Below are 15072 nucleotides of genomic sequence, written 5' to 3'. Positions count from 1 at the left end.
GCCTTTCAAACAATTTGTAATGCCTTTCAAACCTTTTAATTTTCTCGGGCATAGAAGACAGCCACATGTGTTCTAATTTTAATTTACTTACTATCCATAAATAGAACGGACACAATACTTTTTCATATATCAATTAATTTTTTCACTCATTTAATAGTGATGAAGTATGCATAGTTATATTAAAGGTAGAAATCATTAAGTAACTTGAGGCAGATACAGCATATCAGGCAAGATGAAAGAGAGATTACTTCTGGCAGAGGCATAAGAAATGGGCTTTCTGGGTAGCTTAGCTGAGGAGTGAGCTAACAGAGACCCTTTGAAATGGTGATAACCAACCAGAGTATTAGTAGAGACAAATAAGGAAATCTACACCTTTCCAATTTGCTGAACTAGCTTTGGTTCTCCTCCATTGGTATTCTTATTCTGCACCCCAGATTCATAGATTGTTAGACTGAGAAGGGACCTGGTTCTCAGTGATGAAAATGCTTCCCAGGCAGCAGAATTAGTCCAAAGATAAACAGACAACTGAAGTCTGGGTTTTGTTTGGAAATGAGACCTTTTTCCTTCCAGACTTGGATTCATTTGACACTCTTGCTGTTTGCTGGAGATACCTAGTTAATCTCACAAAGGCTGAGGAGACAGGTGCTAAATGTGTTGACACTGCAGGGGAAGAGAGGCAGTGACTATCTCAGACAACTGACATGAATAAATTTACAGTCCTGCTTAGTTTCTTGATACAAAACATGATCTGTGAAGAACCTCAGAGCAATTTAAATGATTCTGGTTGAACTAGAAATTTTAGTAACAAGATATTTTGTTTTGGGGCTGGCGCTCTGGTGCAAAGGGTTAATGCCCTTGCCTGAGGCGTCGGCATCCCCTACGGGTGCCGGTTCTAGTCCCGGCTGCTCCACTTCCAATCCAGCTCTCTGCTATGGCCTAGGAAAGCAGTAGAACATGGCCCTAGTCCTTGGGCCCCTGCACCCATGTGGGAGACCTGGAGGAAGCTCCTGGCTCCTAGCTCCTGGCTCTGGTGGTTGCGGCCAATTAGGGAGCGAACCATCGGATGGAAGACTCTCTGCCTCTTCTCTCTCTGTGTAACTCTGACTGTCAAATAAATAATAAATAAAAATCTTTTAAAAAAAGATTTTGTTTTGCATTCTGGAAACATGGTTCCAATCTTCTTGTAGACTGAGAATTCATACTCTAGAGAAACTGTGAATGAAGAATAGGTTTAGAACTCAGTTGACAAACCACACAGGTAACAAAGGAAGTGAAGAACATATTATATAAGTAGTAAGATAGAGAATAGAATGTGACTTGGCCTTGCTTTTAGAGAGGATATGGATGTTCCATACATGGCAGGGCTTTGGGAAACATTGAAGCATTGTTTTATTTCCTAGATCGGTTGTAGATGCTAAGCAATGAGATTGTCATACCATAAAGTCCACACTTTACCTTAGTTGCAATATAGATTAATGCTCACAAAAAGGAGGCTACGTATAAAACAGGGATACATTTTTTATAGCAATTTTCTGCATCTGTGCAATCTGTAATACAGATTTGTAACATGAGGTATACTATTTGATTCAGGAAGTTCTTCATTTATAAAACCTTTGTATTCAGGACAGGCGCTATAGTGTAGTAGGCTAACCTTCCGCCTGTGGTGCCGGCATCCCGTATGGGAGCCAGTTCCTATCCTGGCTGCTTCTCTTCTGATCCAGCTCTCTGCTTATGGCCTGAGAATGAAGTAGAAGATGGTCTAAGTGCTTGGGCCTCTGCATTCATGTGGGAGACCTGGAAGAAGCCCCTGGCTCCCGGCTTCAGATGGGCTCAGCCTGGACCTTTGCGGCCATTTGGGGACTGAACCAACAGTGGAAGACCTTTCTCTCTCTGTCTGTAACTCCACCTCTCAAATAAATAAATAAAATCTTTTAAAAAAAACTTTTGTAGTCCATAAACTATCCATATTTCTGTAGTTTTACCAATGTTCTTTTTCTATTCCAGGTTCCCAACAAGGATATTACATTGCATTTATTTGTCATGTCTCTTTTTGCCTTTATGATTGTGTAGTATAGAATCTTTTGCTGTTGCCTAAGTTATTTTCAAATGTTCTTAACTGGAATAACAAGGATAAACATAGATAAAAAGTGTGAAGATCAGGATGACAAGAACAAAATTTCTTATATTTTATATTTGTATTACATCTGCCTCACTAATTCTGTGCCTTGGCTTTCACTCCCTGATATTTTTAATGTGAATTGAATTTACAAATCGATTTCAGTTTAGGAATGCGTTACCATCTGAAATATAAGAAATTACATGTGAGGAGGCTGTATGTGTGAGCCAGGAAATCCCAAATGAGAGCCTCTCTTTGTACCGTTGAAATGCAGCTTAATGTTTCAGCCTTTTATTGGATCTGCCAATTACATTTTAGCTTCTGGGCTCATTTATAAGCATCACAGGGAAACAGGAAGCTCTTACTAACATAACAAGACAGAATTAATACAGGAAATATTAATAACACTTTAAAGAACGTCACAATTGTTATATGATGTTTGAAGCAAAAATATGCTAAGGGAACTATAGAATTAGGTAGAATGACACTTTAAAAGAACTGATTATTTTGGGAATCTAGGAGTGCTTGAAATTATCTATCATCTTTTTATCTATCTATCTATCAAAGGTGGGTAACTTTTTTTCCTACCAAGGGCCATTTGGATATTTGTAATATCATTCATGAATCATACAATGAGCCTGTGGGACCAGTATTGTGATATAGTTGGCGAAGACACTGCCTGCAATGCCAGCATCTCATAAAAGTGCTGGTTTGAGTCCTGCCTGCTCTACCTCCAATGCTGCTCCCTGCTAACATGTCTGGGAAAGCAGCCAAAGATGGCCTGAGTGCTTGGGCCCCTGTACCCTTGTAGGAGACCTGAGTGCAGTTCCAGAATCCTGGTTATGGCCTGGCCCAGCCCTGAATCTTGTTGCCATTTGCAGACTAAATCAAAAATCTCTGTTTCCCCCTCTGTCTTTGTAACTCTGCATTCCAAATAAATAAATATTTTTAAAAACTAGCCTGCTATTGATTTATTAAATTTGAGTCCTATCTCTGGTTGCCTTGGCAGGACCAGACCAAATGATTCTGTGGCTGGACTTTCCCCATCCCTGATTGTGTGTTATAAATGAGTGATTTTTCAATGCTCTGATGGAAGAGAAACAAGGATGAATTAGACATAGTGTATCTTTAAAGGTGCTTGTACTTCAGTGTATACATACACAAGTCATGGAAAAGGCATGTGTGAAAGAATTGCAGAGTACAAATGGGTATGGATGGCTGTTGACAGTTATAAATCAGGTGCTCTGAATAAGAAGGCCATTCTGCCCCAGCCCAGCACTGAGATCAGAAGAACAAAGCAAGATGGAACAACCAAAAAGTAACCTGCAAATGAAGGACATTTTAGAGTCAGAGCACATTGCCTGTGCAGAATCAATCTTTCTTATTTCATCTTAAATATCTTTGATAGCTGCAAAGCATGTTAGATTCACAATGTCAATTTTAAGAGAAATGACCAAATGGCTGTGTAAGAGTGCAAAGTTCTATTTCTTGGTCTCTTAGTTTGAAATATTCCTTATTTTTAGTAAGAATTGGCTTTGTAATAGAACCAAATGACACATGAGTGGCCTAATGAGTTGCAGCTCCATTCTATATCAGTGTCTACTTAAATTTCTCTGCTGTCTGATTTGAAAAAGAAAATGCAGGCTATAGATAGTAAGCTATAGTGGCAGTCTCTTTCCAGTCATAATGAAATATACGGTTTTAGTATCTTTGAACTGTAGGACCACATATATGTGATCAAGCATGTATAAAACACCCAGATCAGAGTCCAGAAGAACAGCGGGATCAGAAAGTATGGTTAATTGCATCAGTGAAGCCATTCATTGACTGGAGAAAGCACTAATGCTAATTCCATTTGTTTACTTCTTTACAACTCATTGAATCTCTACAGGAAGTTGAAATGGAGTGAAGATAAAAATTAGTGCATACTTGCATACAATCTGGATTGATTTTCTTTATGTATAACGGCTAAAACTGTTGTAGCTTTATTTAAAATAGTTTTCTTTTGTAGGTATAACATAATAAAATTGAATATGCCATTCCACAATGGGTTTTTGCTTTCATGTGAGAAGAGAAAACCATTATATTTCTGTTTTATTTATAAGTTCTTACAAAATGTATTTTTATCAAATAAATGCAGGATAATCAAAGTTTTCAAGTAGAAGTCTGTGTCATTAATTCACAAGAAATTTGAGCTTATGAGATCACATGTATCACGATAAAGTTTATTATAGGTACTTATATCAGTCTAAGGGACATTTTTATACTATTTTATGAAGTATAATACTAAGTGCTTCTAAGTGTACCAGGATTACCAGCATGAGAGAGAAACGAAAGTGGCAGATGCTGTTGTTATGAGGCAGAGGAATAAAAATAAAAGCAGGAAATAAAAGTCAGAATAAGGAAGACAGTTCAGAACAGGGAAATCCATAGTGTTGGTTAGGAGAATTAAGTTGTCAAGTACTATGATTCACATACTAGTCCACTTAAAACATGGCTCATTTTGGTATTTAAAACTAAATTCTCACAAGTCATAAACATACAGTAAAACATAGAGACAGGATTGATACAGTAGTTTCTGGAAAATTTGCAACAAATTTTTCTGTTATACAATAACAGCGTGGGATGTGCTGACAAAAAGTAAGAGGATCACTCATAGCTCAAGAGCAAAGTGGAAACATAACATGAATGTCTTTGTATGTTGCTAGGCACTGTAGCTATAGAGATCAATCTAGCGGATTTCTTGTTCTTGAAGGATAACCAGTCACTTCATAGAGACAAAAGTGTAAACACACGACATATTACAAAGATATTAGCAAACTATTGAGAAAAGGTAGAGAAACTTCTTGACTTGATCACTAAAAACAAAAGAAAACAAAACAGTAATCAAGCAATGAGGTAGTCAGTAACAGGAAAGCAGGTGAATGAGAATGATGTTCCAAAAAAAGTGAGCAATTTAATGAAACTCATTTGTTTTAGTTACCATGGGAGCCCCTAACTTAACTATAAGTGTTAAACACATTAGCCTTTTAACTCCATTGCCATCTCTTTCTCTGCCTCTGGATATCTACAGATGAGTAGTGGAACCTACCTCGAAGAGAAGATATACATATAAATTTTCACTTCCTACTGCAACAAAACCATAACAATATGGATATTATTATATATATAAATATTATATAGATATAATATAGATATAAAAAGTGTTGGCATCTAGAAAAGTAATGTTTGAGAGCATTCAGAGATCAGAGTAGCTATGTGATCGATAACCCTACCAGAAACTTTGAAACAATACAAGCACTCCAGTCTGACATTACATAATAAAATCACAAATATTTAGTAGTATTTCCCAACATGAAATGGATCTAAAGATTTAAAAACTTCTGTTTACCTGTCATATAATTAATTTAGTATAACTTATGCTTTCAATTGTAGATAAGACACTGACAAATTTTAGAGGGTTGTAGTGTGCAAGGATATTTCTTATTAAGCAGTAGTTTTACAATTGCAAAAGGAGGATATGAAGGCCATATTGATCATTTCATAAACAATTATACACATAACAAATTAAACCTCATCTCTCCCTGGATACTTTTCTGGCTTATATATCTTCATGGTTCTTTGAGGCTGTGATTAATTGCTTCACTATTTCCTCCTTAGCTTTCATATATAATTACCTTAAATAGCACTTATTTCTGGTTGTTGTATACTGTATTGGGGGATAATGGAAATGCAAGTAGGTTGAAATTTCTGTATGAAGTTCTCTGAGACAAAATGAACTTTTAAAACGTGATCTCGGCTGGCGCCGCAGCTCACTAGGCTAATCCTCCGCCTTGCGGCGCCGGCACACCGGGTTCTAGTCCTGGTCAGGGTGCTGGATTCTGTCCCGGTTGCTCCTCTTCCAGTCCAGCTCTCTGCTGTGGACCGGGAGTGCAGTGGAGGATGGCCTAGGTCCTTGGGCCCTGCACCCGCACGGGAGACCAGGAGGCGGCACCTGGCTCCTGGCTTCGGATCACCGCGGTGCGCCGGCCACAGCGGCCATTGGGGGGTGAACCAAATGGAAAGAACCAACGGTAAAGGAAGACCTTTTTCTCTGTCTCTCTCTCTCACTGTCCACTCTGCCTGTCAAAAAACAAACAAACAAACAAACAAAAACGTGATCTTTGCAATATTTTGAGGACAGTATTTTGTTTGCTTCATCCAGAAGAGTACTGCTCCAATTTGGTAAAGAAAGCATTGAAGTACTCTTTAGTTGTCATTTCACGTGTGATTCCCTACAACTCCTTCAATTCACTTAGAAGATCACTCACAGCTATTTAAATTTGTATGCTGCAAATGATGCGATCTCTATTCCTTCTGAATCACGGGAGATTTTTCAGTCTTTTTCAATAAGATTTGTTGCTAAACAGTAGTCTCACACTTGAACTAATTGTTTACTAGCTACCTAATAAAGAAATATATCCTCCTCTACTTTTTACTTAGTTTTAGAATGTATATCATTATTTTCATTTTCTGCATATCTTATTGGTAAATGTAAAGAACTGACATCTTAATTATGTTAAGTTTCCTTTCTAAGTTGAATCTGTGCTTTAAAGATTGACACTAGGTTATTAAACCTCAATATATTCAACTGTATTTACATTTATTGATTGAAATTTCATGTTCCTACTGTAGGAAGCTGAATAGCTCTGAAAGAGATTAGAGCCTCAAATGCAAGTCCCTGCTCCATCCTTCCCATTCTGAATTTCACTGTTCATTGCAGAGCACTTTGTACCTGTCTGTTTCCTTGAATACCTGCCCCCAAATTTCTAAATACCAAGATTCTAGTGATGCTTTTATTTTTGATAGTCTGGAAGTCATAATTGCCTTTTTAGTTGATTAATTCTGTGTCATTGAATAGTCCCCAAACTCTTAATATAACACAGTTTGAAATTTATTACATACATTTTTTTCATCAACGATATTCCTCTTGAAACCCTCTGTCTTCCTGATTGTGTCTCGCACAGGTGATCTTTAGACCTGCTACACAAATGTCATCCTAGAATTTTCTTCTTCTCTGTCATGGGTCAGAGCCTTTGTATCTTGGAGCCAGTGTCTTTCATTTCATTTAGCTTCTTCCTTTTTATTGACACAGTGATCGTGACTTGTGACAAAAGATTCAAGCAGCTAGCTTTCTGAGAATTTTTAATTTTAATAAGGCAATCATTCGATGTTTAGCAGTAAATGACAGTATTTACAAAAATTTATAAAAAATCTAGTTTGGGAAGCATTTTCCTTTAAAACTGTAAAAGCATTGTTTCATTGACTTCCAATTTTTACTGATGTACCTAGAGAAATACAATGTTATTCTGCTTATTTATTATTTCTGTAGGTCTTGACTTTCTTTCTTTCTCTCTCTCTCTTTCTCACACAAACACACACACATGCATACATATGTACACATATGTATTTCTTTTAGGAAGATCTCAGGAAAACTTGTTTCCAATATTCTACAATATCATCACGATAATAAGGTGAAGACATTTTAATTAATTAACCAATTTTATTTTAAAACTATTTTGAATTTAAGAAAGAACTTGAGGATAGTACAGAACCTTCCTAACTACCTTATATCCAAGTCTTCTATTATAGCATCTTTCATTAGCATAGTACATTTTTTACAACTAATAAACCAATACAACAATACCAACAGTTTTGTAAGCAGAGTCCATGCTTTATTAATATTTCTGCTGTTTTTACCTAATGCTGTTTTCTGTTCTAGAATTGTCTCAAGAATACCACATTGTACTTGTGTTCCCTTAGGCTCAACTTCCTGTAACTTTCTCAAACTTCCCTTGTTTCTGAAGACCTTGATGGTTTTGAGGCATTCTGGTCAGGTACTTTGTAGATGGTGTCTCAGCTGGGATTTGTCTGATGTTTTTTTTATGAGTAGACTGGGGTTTTGTTTTTTGGGGGGAGAAAAATCACACAACTAAAATATCATTTGAATCAAATCATGCCAAAGGTAAGTACTGTCACCATGATGTGTCATGGTAGATATGGCATAGGTAGTGTGTCAGGTTTCCCTCTTTAACCCCTTTTTGTACTGTACTCTACATCAGGAAGTCGCTATGGATGTATCATAATTTAGAAGTAGAGTGTTGTGCTGCTTCTATTATGGACAAAGAATTGACATGAATTACTTGGAATTTCTGTACCTGGGAGATTTATTTCTTCTCTTTCTCAAATATTTATTGATCATCATGTAATAATGGATATAAATTTTATACTTTGGTTTATAATTCAATCATACAGTAATTGTTTTCCTGCTTTTTGCCCCACCATTTGCCATTTCATTTGACTTCTGGATTGTTTTCACATTCTTTATCATTGTAGGTATTACTTTTTGAACCATTATAAAACTTTCTGGCAGTATACATGTTCCTGGTGAATCTTGTGTACTTCATTTCCCAGTCCTAGAATCACCCTTTTTTTTCCCGAAGAGCTCTGCTTTCTTTTAATGAGAATAGCATTAAAAACCAAGATCTGGACATTAGGTGAGCCCAGTGATTCTAGTATTGTCTCTAATATGTGTGTATAGTTATTCATGTATATACACTTACCTAAAATATTTCCTTGTGCAACCATTTTTGTCTATGTTAGGATAAACATGAGCTCACATTGAGGTCTCACCCTAATGTGGTAGAATGAGAAAGCTATGCCAAATGGCCGCTGGCAAGCAAGTGTCAGTTACTCAGGAATGGCTTCAGAAACCACCTGGGAAACCACCTGGCAATGGAGCCTGCCTGGCAACAGGTTGTGATTGGTTAGGGCATAAACCGCCCCTTGACTGGATTGGCAGCCTCGGCTATATAAGCTGCTGTACCAACTGAAATAAACGAGTCTGCGGGCTGCTCGCCTCTAGCCTGCTTTCACCTGACTCCTGGTGTCTGTGTGGTGACTCTGCTCCTCTTGCCCTCACCGCACTCCTCCTCTCAGAACAAATCCACAGCAACACCCTAATACACTGCCTCATGGATTATTCTGGCCTCCTTCACTTTATCTGAAAACCCTGATACCAGCAATATCTTATTCTTATTTTGATCCTTTGTTAGTCTCTCTAACCATGTTTTTCTGCCTCTTCCTTTGCCTCATTTGTTGTTGTCGAAAGGCAAAAATGGTATACTGGGTAAAAGAAATTTCACTGAACAGATGTTTGGCAATAAAGCAGTAAGGTGTGGAGAAAAGGAAGGACTTCTCTTGTGCAGTGATTAGGACCCAATCATACAGGAACTTCTGACCATGGGCTGGGAACTTCACAAATACTTCTCAGTATTTTCCTCTCTTAGATGGTACAATATGGCTGGAGGCAGCAGAGTTTAGTATTTCCCTCCTCCCAGGAAGGTTAGGTTCTAATAACATAGTTTCTACAAAGTGAAGCCCTGGTTAAGGAGAGCACTACAGCAGCTGGTGCTGTGGCGTGGCAGGTGAAGCCACTAATTGTAGTGCCAGCATCCCATGTGTGCGCCGGTTCGAGGCCTGGCTGCTCTGCTTTGAATTCAACTCTCTGCTCTGACCTGGGAAAGCAGTGGAAGACTGTGCAAGTCCTTGGGCCCCTGCACCCCAGGGGATACCTGGAAGAAGCTCATGGCTTCTGGCTTCAGATGGGTGCAGCTCCAGCCATTGTGGCCAGCTGGGGAGTGAACCAGCAGATGGAGGACCTTTTTCTCTCTCTCCCTCTCTTTCTTTCCCTCTCTCTCTCTCTCTCTCTCTGTGTGTGTGTGTGTAACTCTGACTTTCAAAATAAATAAATAGATAAATAAATAATCACTACACAGTGGTACCATGTGTGATGGTTTCTTTTTATCTTGTGTGCCAGAAGCCTGAAGAGCTTTTCCCGTTATTTACTGTATCTGGCAAAGCTTCTGGAGGTAAAACAAAAGTCAAAGGATCCACTTGTAACCAGATTCCCTGGAGATGTTGTCTCTCAGGCCTGTTCATCCTATTCCTCTAGCACTTTTTCTGTTACACTTCAAGTTTTTCTACCCTGGAAAGTTTCTGCTCATGAATTTCTGCTTGAGTAACTGAAGATTCTCTGCAGCTGTCCGTCTCTCTTCCCAGAATGTGATGCAGCAGCTGTTCCACTTCTCTAATGAGGCTAAGAAGAGTGGATACGTTTTCAATTCAGTTTTAACTCAGTTAGGACAGAGTGGTGACTTCTAAGTTCCATATACAGCAGTCCAGAAATTAAAATGTTAATTTTATTAATAATACATTGTTTTGACACCTTCTAGATACAAATTGAACATTGAAATAATCAAGTATGCTATAATTATTTCATTAGATTTCTGTTGTACCTTGCAGTCATCATTGAAAGAGTCATAAAACTAAATGCTAAATACTAATATAAATGAATTTCAACACGATAATAGAATTATTTTTATATTAGAAGAACATTTTCCAACTTGGATTTTGTTAGTACTAATATTAGAAATAAAATTTCTCTCTTGGTTACAATTTTTTTTTTCACAAGACTGAACATATTTCTAAGTGGAAGTTGGATGGTACAGAAATTGCCACTAAAGAATGAGTCAGTACATTGGAAATATCAAAAAAGCAAAAGAAAACATTGTATCTTCATTTGTATAGATGCATGTTTGTTGGGTAGGAGTATTGATGTTTAAAGGGTTTAACTGAATTTTTGAATCAACATATGACTTAACCTAGTGAAGATAAAAAATTAGATTCTATGTTGTATGTTAGAATGCTTTTTCTAAAACAAAAGAAGATAGATATTGGATTGTATTATATACATTTCTAAACTGATATATGAAATTGATACAAAAGGGGGCTGGCATTGTGGAATCGTAGCTGCCACCTGCAACACGGGCATCCCATATGGGTGCCGGTTCAAGTCCCAGCTACTCCAGTTTCAATCCAACTCTCTGTTAATGGCCTGGGAAAACCAGCAGAAGTGGTCCCAAGTATTTGGGCCCCTGCCACTCATGTGGGAGACTTGGAAGAAGCTCCTGCTTCTGGCTTCAGATCAGACCAGCCCCAACTATTGTAGTCATCTGGGGAGTAAACCAGCAAATGGAAGACTTTCTCTCTCTCTCTGTCTCTCTCTCTCTCCCTTTCTGTGTAACTTTACTTTTCAAATAAAATCAATAATTTTTTAAATTTATTAATTTATTTGAAAGGCAGAGAGAGAGAGAGAGTGTGTGTGTGTTTCCCCATCTACCAGTTCACTTCCCAAATGTCCACAACGGCCAGAGCTGGACTGATCCAAAGCCAGGAGCCAGGAACTTCTTCTGGGTCTCCGATGCAGGTATAGGGTCATCTTCCACTGCTTTCTCAGGCCATAACAGAGAGTTGGATTGGAAGTGAAGCAGCTGGGACCCCTTATGTGATGCTGGCACTGCAGGCAGCAGCTTTATCAGCTACATCACAGCATTGGCCCCTCTTTTTTTTTTTAAATTGATGCAAATAATAATAAGTTTAAAATATATCTTTGATATATTTCACTCATAACCCAATGTTTCTCTTCTCCCTCTAACCACTCTTATTAAACCATGTAATATGTTTTGGCCAATGCAATCATGAAAAAGTGATAGTGTGCTAAATTCAACCTGTAACTTAAGAGTTATGTGTTTCTATTTTGTCTCTGATCATTCTGAAAAATGTGTCTTCTTAGTTTCTTTTCTCATGCTACCTGTGGCAAAGATTCCTCAGACAAGCATAGCATCTAATAAGCTATGCTTCAAGACTACCTACAGATGCATGAGAAATAAATTATATATGTTGCATGCCACTGAGACTTTTGGTTTTCTGTTTCATAGCTCTTTGAAGCAATAGGTGTAGCATCAAAGAGAGATTGTGTGACAATGATGAAGCAAATTATAAAGTTCAAGCCCTGCATAAGAGGACATTTTTTGGACTTCCATTTGGAAATTTTAGTAGCACTGAACTAGAAATATACATTTCCTTGTAGAACCTCATCCCAGCATTAAGTAAATTTATAATTTCTACTTTAATTACGGTGATGTATATCTCTGCTAATTTACCAACGAAAAATTGAGAATTTTGGAAGGAAAATAGCATCATTCAAGCCCTCAAATGACCGCTACAGTTTTTCATGTAAAAAATCTGTCATTCAATAAAATATAGACATATAGACATCAAGAGCTGTCTTAACACTGAGAGAAAAAACTGAGAATTAAAGTAAGCTAAAAGATACTGACTTACTACAGTGATTAAACTTGGAGTTTTAAATAATTCATATTAATTTTAGCTTTTTGATTAACACCTAATACTTGTGCATTTTTATGGTTTACAGGGCAATATTTGTATACAGTCAACTGATTAAATGCAGGATTCATATAGTTGGTATTTGCATTTCCTTGGCTCTTGTTTGTGTTTGGAGTGTACTAATCCTTCTCTTTTAGTGATTCATATAATACATTATTGGGGGAGGGCAGTGCTGTGGAACAGTAGGTTAATCCTCCATCCACGGAGCTGGCATCCCATATGGGCACTGGTTCTAGTCCCGGCTGCTCCTCTTCCAATCCTGCTCTCTGCTATGACTGGAAAAGCAGTAGAAGATAGCCCAAGTGCTTGGGCCCCTGCACCCACATGGGAGACTGGGAAGAAGCTCCTAGCTCCTGGCTTCAGATCTGCACAGCTCTGGCTGTTGCAGCCATTTAGGGAGTGAACTGGCAGAAGGAAGATCTTTCTCTCTGTTTCTTCCTCTCACTGTCTGTAACTCTACTTCTCAAACAAATAAATAAAATCTTTAAAAAACTGCATTATTGTGAACCAGTGTGGCTCCACTGTGCTATGGAGCACTAGAATCCGCTACTTCTGTCTGACTGTGTGTTGGTACTGGTATCTGTTATTCAACATCCTCCCATGCTCCCTCCCCTCGCCTTCATAATCTTTAGTAATCACTAATCTAAGTTCAAAACAATTTTCCTTAACTTCCACATATGAGAAAAAACCTACAGTTTTCTTTCTTTGCCTAGCTTATTTCATTTAACATAATGACATCCAGTTCTACCCATTTTGTTGCAAATGACAGTATTTTGTTATTTTTATGACTGAATAAATTGCATTGTGCATATATACCACATACTTTTGACAAACTAAACACATGATGAGAAATATCGGGAGCCACATGGATGAAAGGAAAATCAAATAACAAAAAAACCAACAAATGAAATTACAAACTCATTAGGTAGATATACTAGATATCAGTGAATATAATTAAATAAACTGGGAGCTATTTCATAAGAAAATATTCAGACTAAATCGTTAATGAAGAGATAGGGAAAAAAAGTAAAAGAAAGACATATGGAACATGGTGAAAATACTATATTTTTAATTGGAGTTTCAAATGATAGGAGACAGATGATCCTTACAAGAAATATAAGAGGCCGGCGCCACGGCTCACTAGGCTAATCCTCCACCTTGCGGTGCCAGCACACCAGGTTCTAGTCCCGGTTGGGGTGCCAGATACTGTCCCAGTTGCCCCTCTTCCAGGCCAGCTCTCTGCTGTGGCCAGGGAGTGCAGTGGAGGATGGCCCAAGTGCTTGGGCCCTGCACCCCATGGGAGACCAGGATAAGTACCTGGTTCCTGCCATCGGATCAGCGCGGTGCGCCGGCCGCAGCGTGCCAGCCACGGCAGCCATTGGAGGGTGAACCAACAGCAAAGGAAGACCTTTCTCTCTGTCTCTCTCTCTCACTGTCCACTCTGCCTGTCCAAAAAAAAAAAAAAAGAAGAAGAAGAAATATACGAAGAAATAGTGACTTAAGATTTCCTCCAAATAATAGGAGCCTTCCAGTCATGATGTAAGAAACAATGTAGTTCTCTTTCAGCATGAGGGCAAAGAAAAGCAAACCAAGGGACACTGTAGTAAAACTGCTGACATATAGACAATGCATCATGCAAAAACCCTGAGCCAGAAAAATGTTACCTTCAAATAATCAACCATAAGCCTTTTAACCCAGTTCTTAACAGAAACAATGGAAGTTGAAAACAATGGAATATATATTTAAAGTGCTGAAATAGTAACCAATATAGAATTTAGTAACAAGCAAAAATATTCATCAAACAAGTGACATAAAGAAATTTCCAATCCCCTAAAAAAGAATTCCTGAGCTAAGAGTAGTAGTGAAAATAGTTTCCTGAAGCACTTCAATGATCCCAGTTTACACTATAGAACATTTTGTCTATCTAAATAACTTTGAGTTATTTCCATGGTCATGTGTAACCAATGATATTTTCAGAAGAGAAGGGATTTAATCATAGCAGTTAAGGGAGATAAACCTCACAACAACAATGGTCAAACTAAATAGGATTGGACAAAAACCTAAGTTAAAAAGACCAGTTAGAAGGCTACTGCTATGGTCACAGCAGGAAATAATGAAATCTACTAGTACAGTGAGTTTAGAATGAAGAAAGAGAAAACAGGCTGGTAACACTGAGGCTGATAGAAAACAGCAGGATTATTTTAAAGATGAGTTAGTGATGGTTGGTTTATCTGAATATCACCTATTGAATACCTTTAACAGAACAATGCAAGATACAATGAATAGCAAATTTAATGGAAAAAAATTCTTATTTACTTACTTTGCAATTAATGTTCTTGAATTTTACCAGGAACAGGAAAAGTAGTAGTACTTACTAATAGACATACATACATTAGTTTCCTATTTCTGCTGCAAAAAGTTACTACACAATTGGTAGCTTAAAATAGCAAATTTGTTACCTTGCTTTTTCTAGGACTCAGAAGTCAAACGGGTTTTACTGGAATAAAAATCAAGTTTTGAGCATGGCTGTGTCTCTTCTGGAGATTCCAAAGGAGAGCAATTTTCTTGCCTGTCCAAGCCTCCAGGATTATAGTACTCCATGGCTCGTCGCCCAATCCTCTAACTTCAAATATGGAAAAAAGTACCTCCAAGTCTCTTTCTGACTCTGG

This window comes from Oryctolagus cuniculus, chromosome 14, assembly GCF_051225735.1.
Source record: "Oryctolagus cuniculus isolate XC-2025 breed Fujian yellow rabbit chromosome 14, ASM5122573v1, whole genome shotgun sequence".
Lineage (NCBI taxonomy): Eukaryota > Metazoa > Chordata > Mammalia > Lagomorpha > Leporidae > Oryctolagus > Oryctolagus cuniculus.
Note: the sequence above shows the minus strand (reverse complement) of the source record.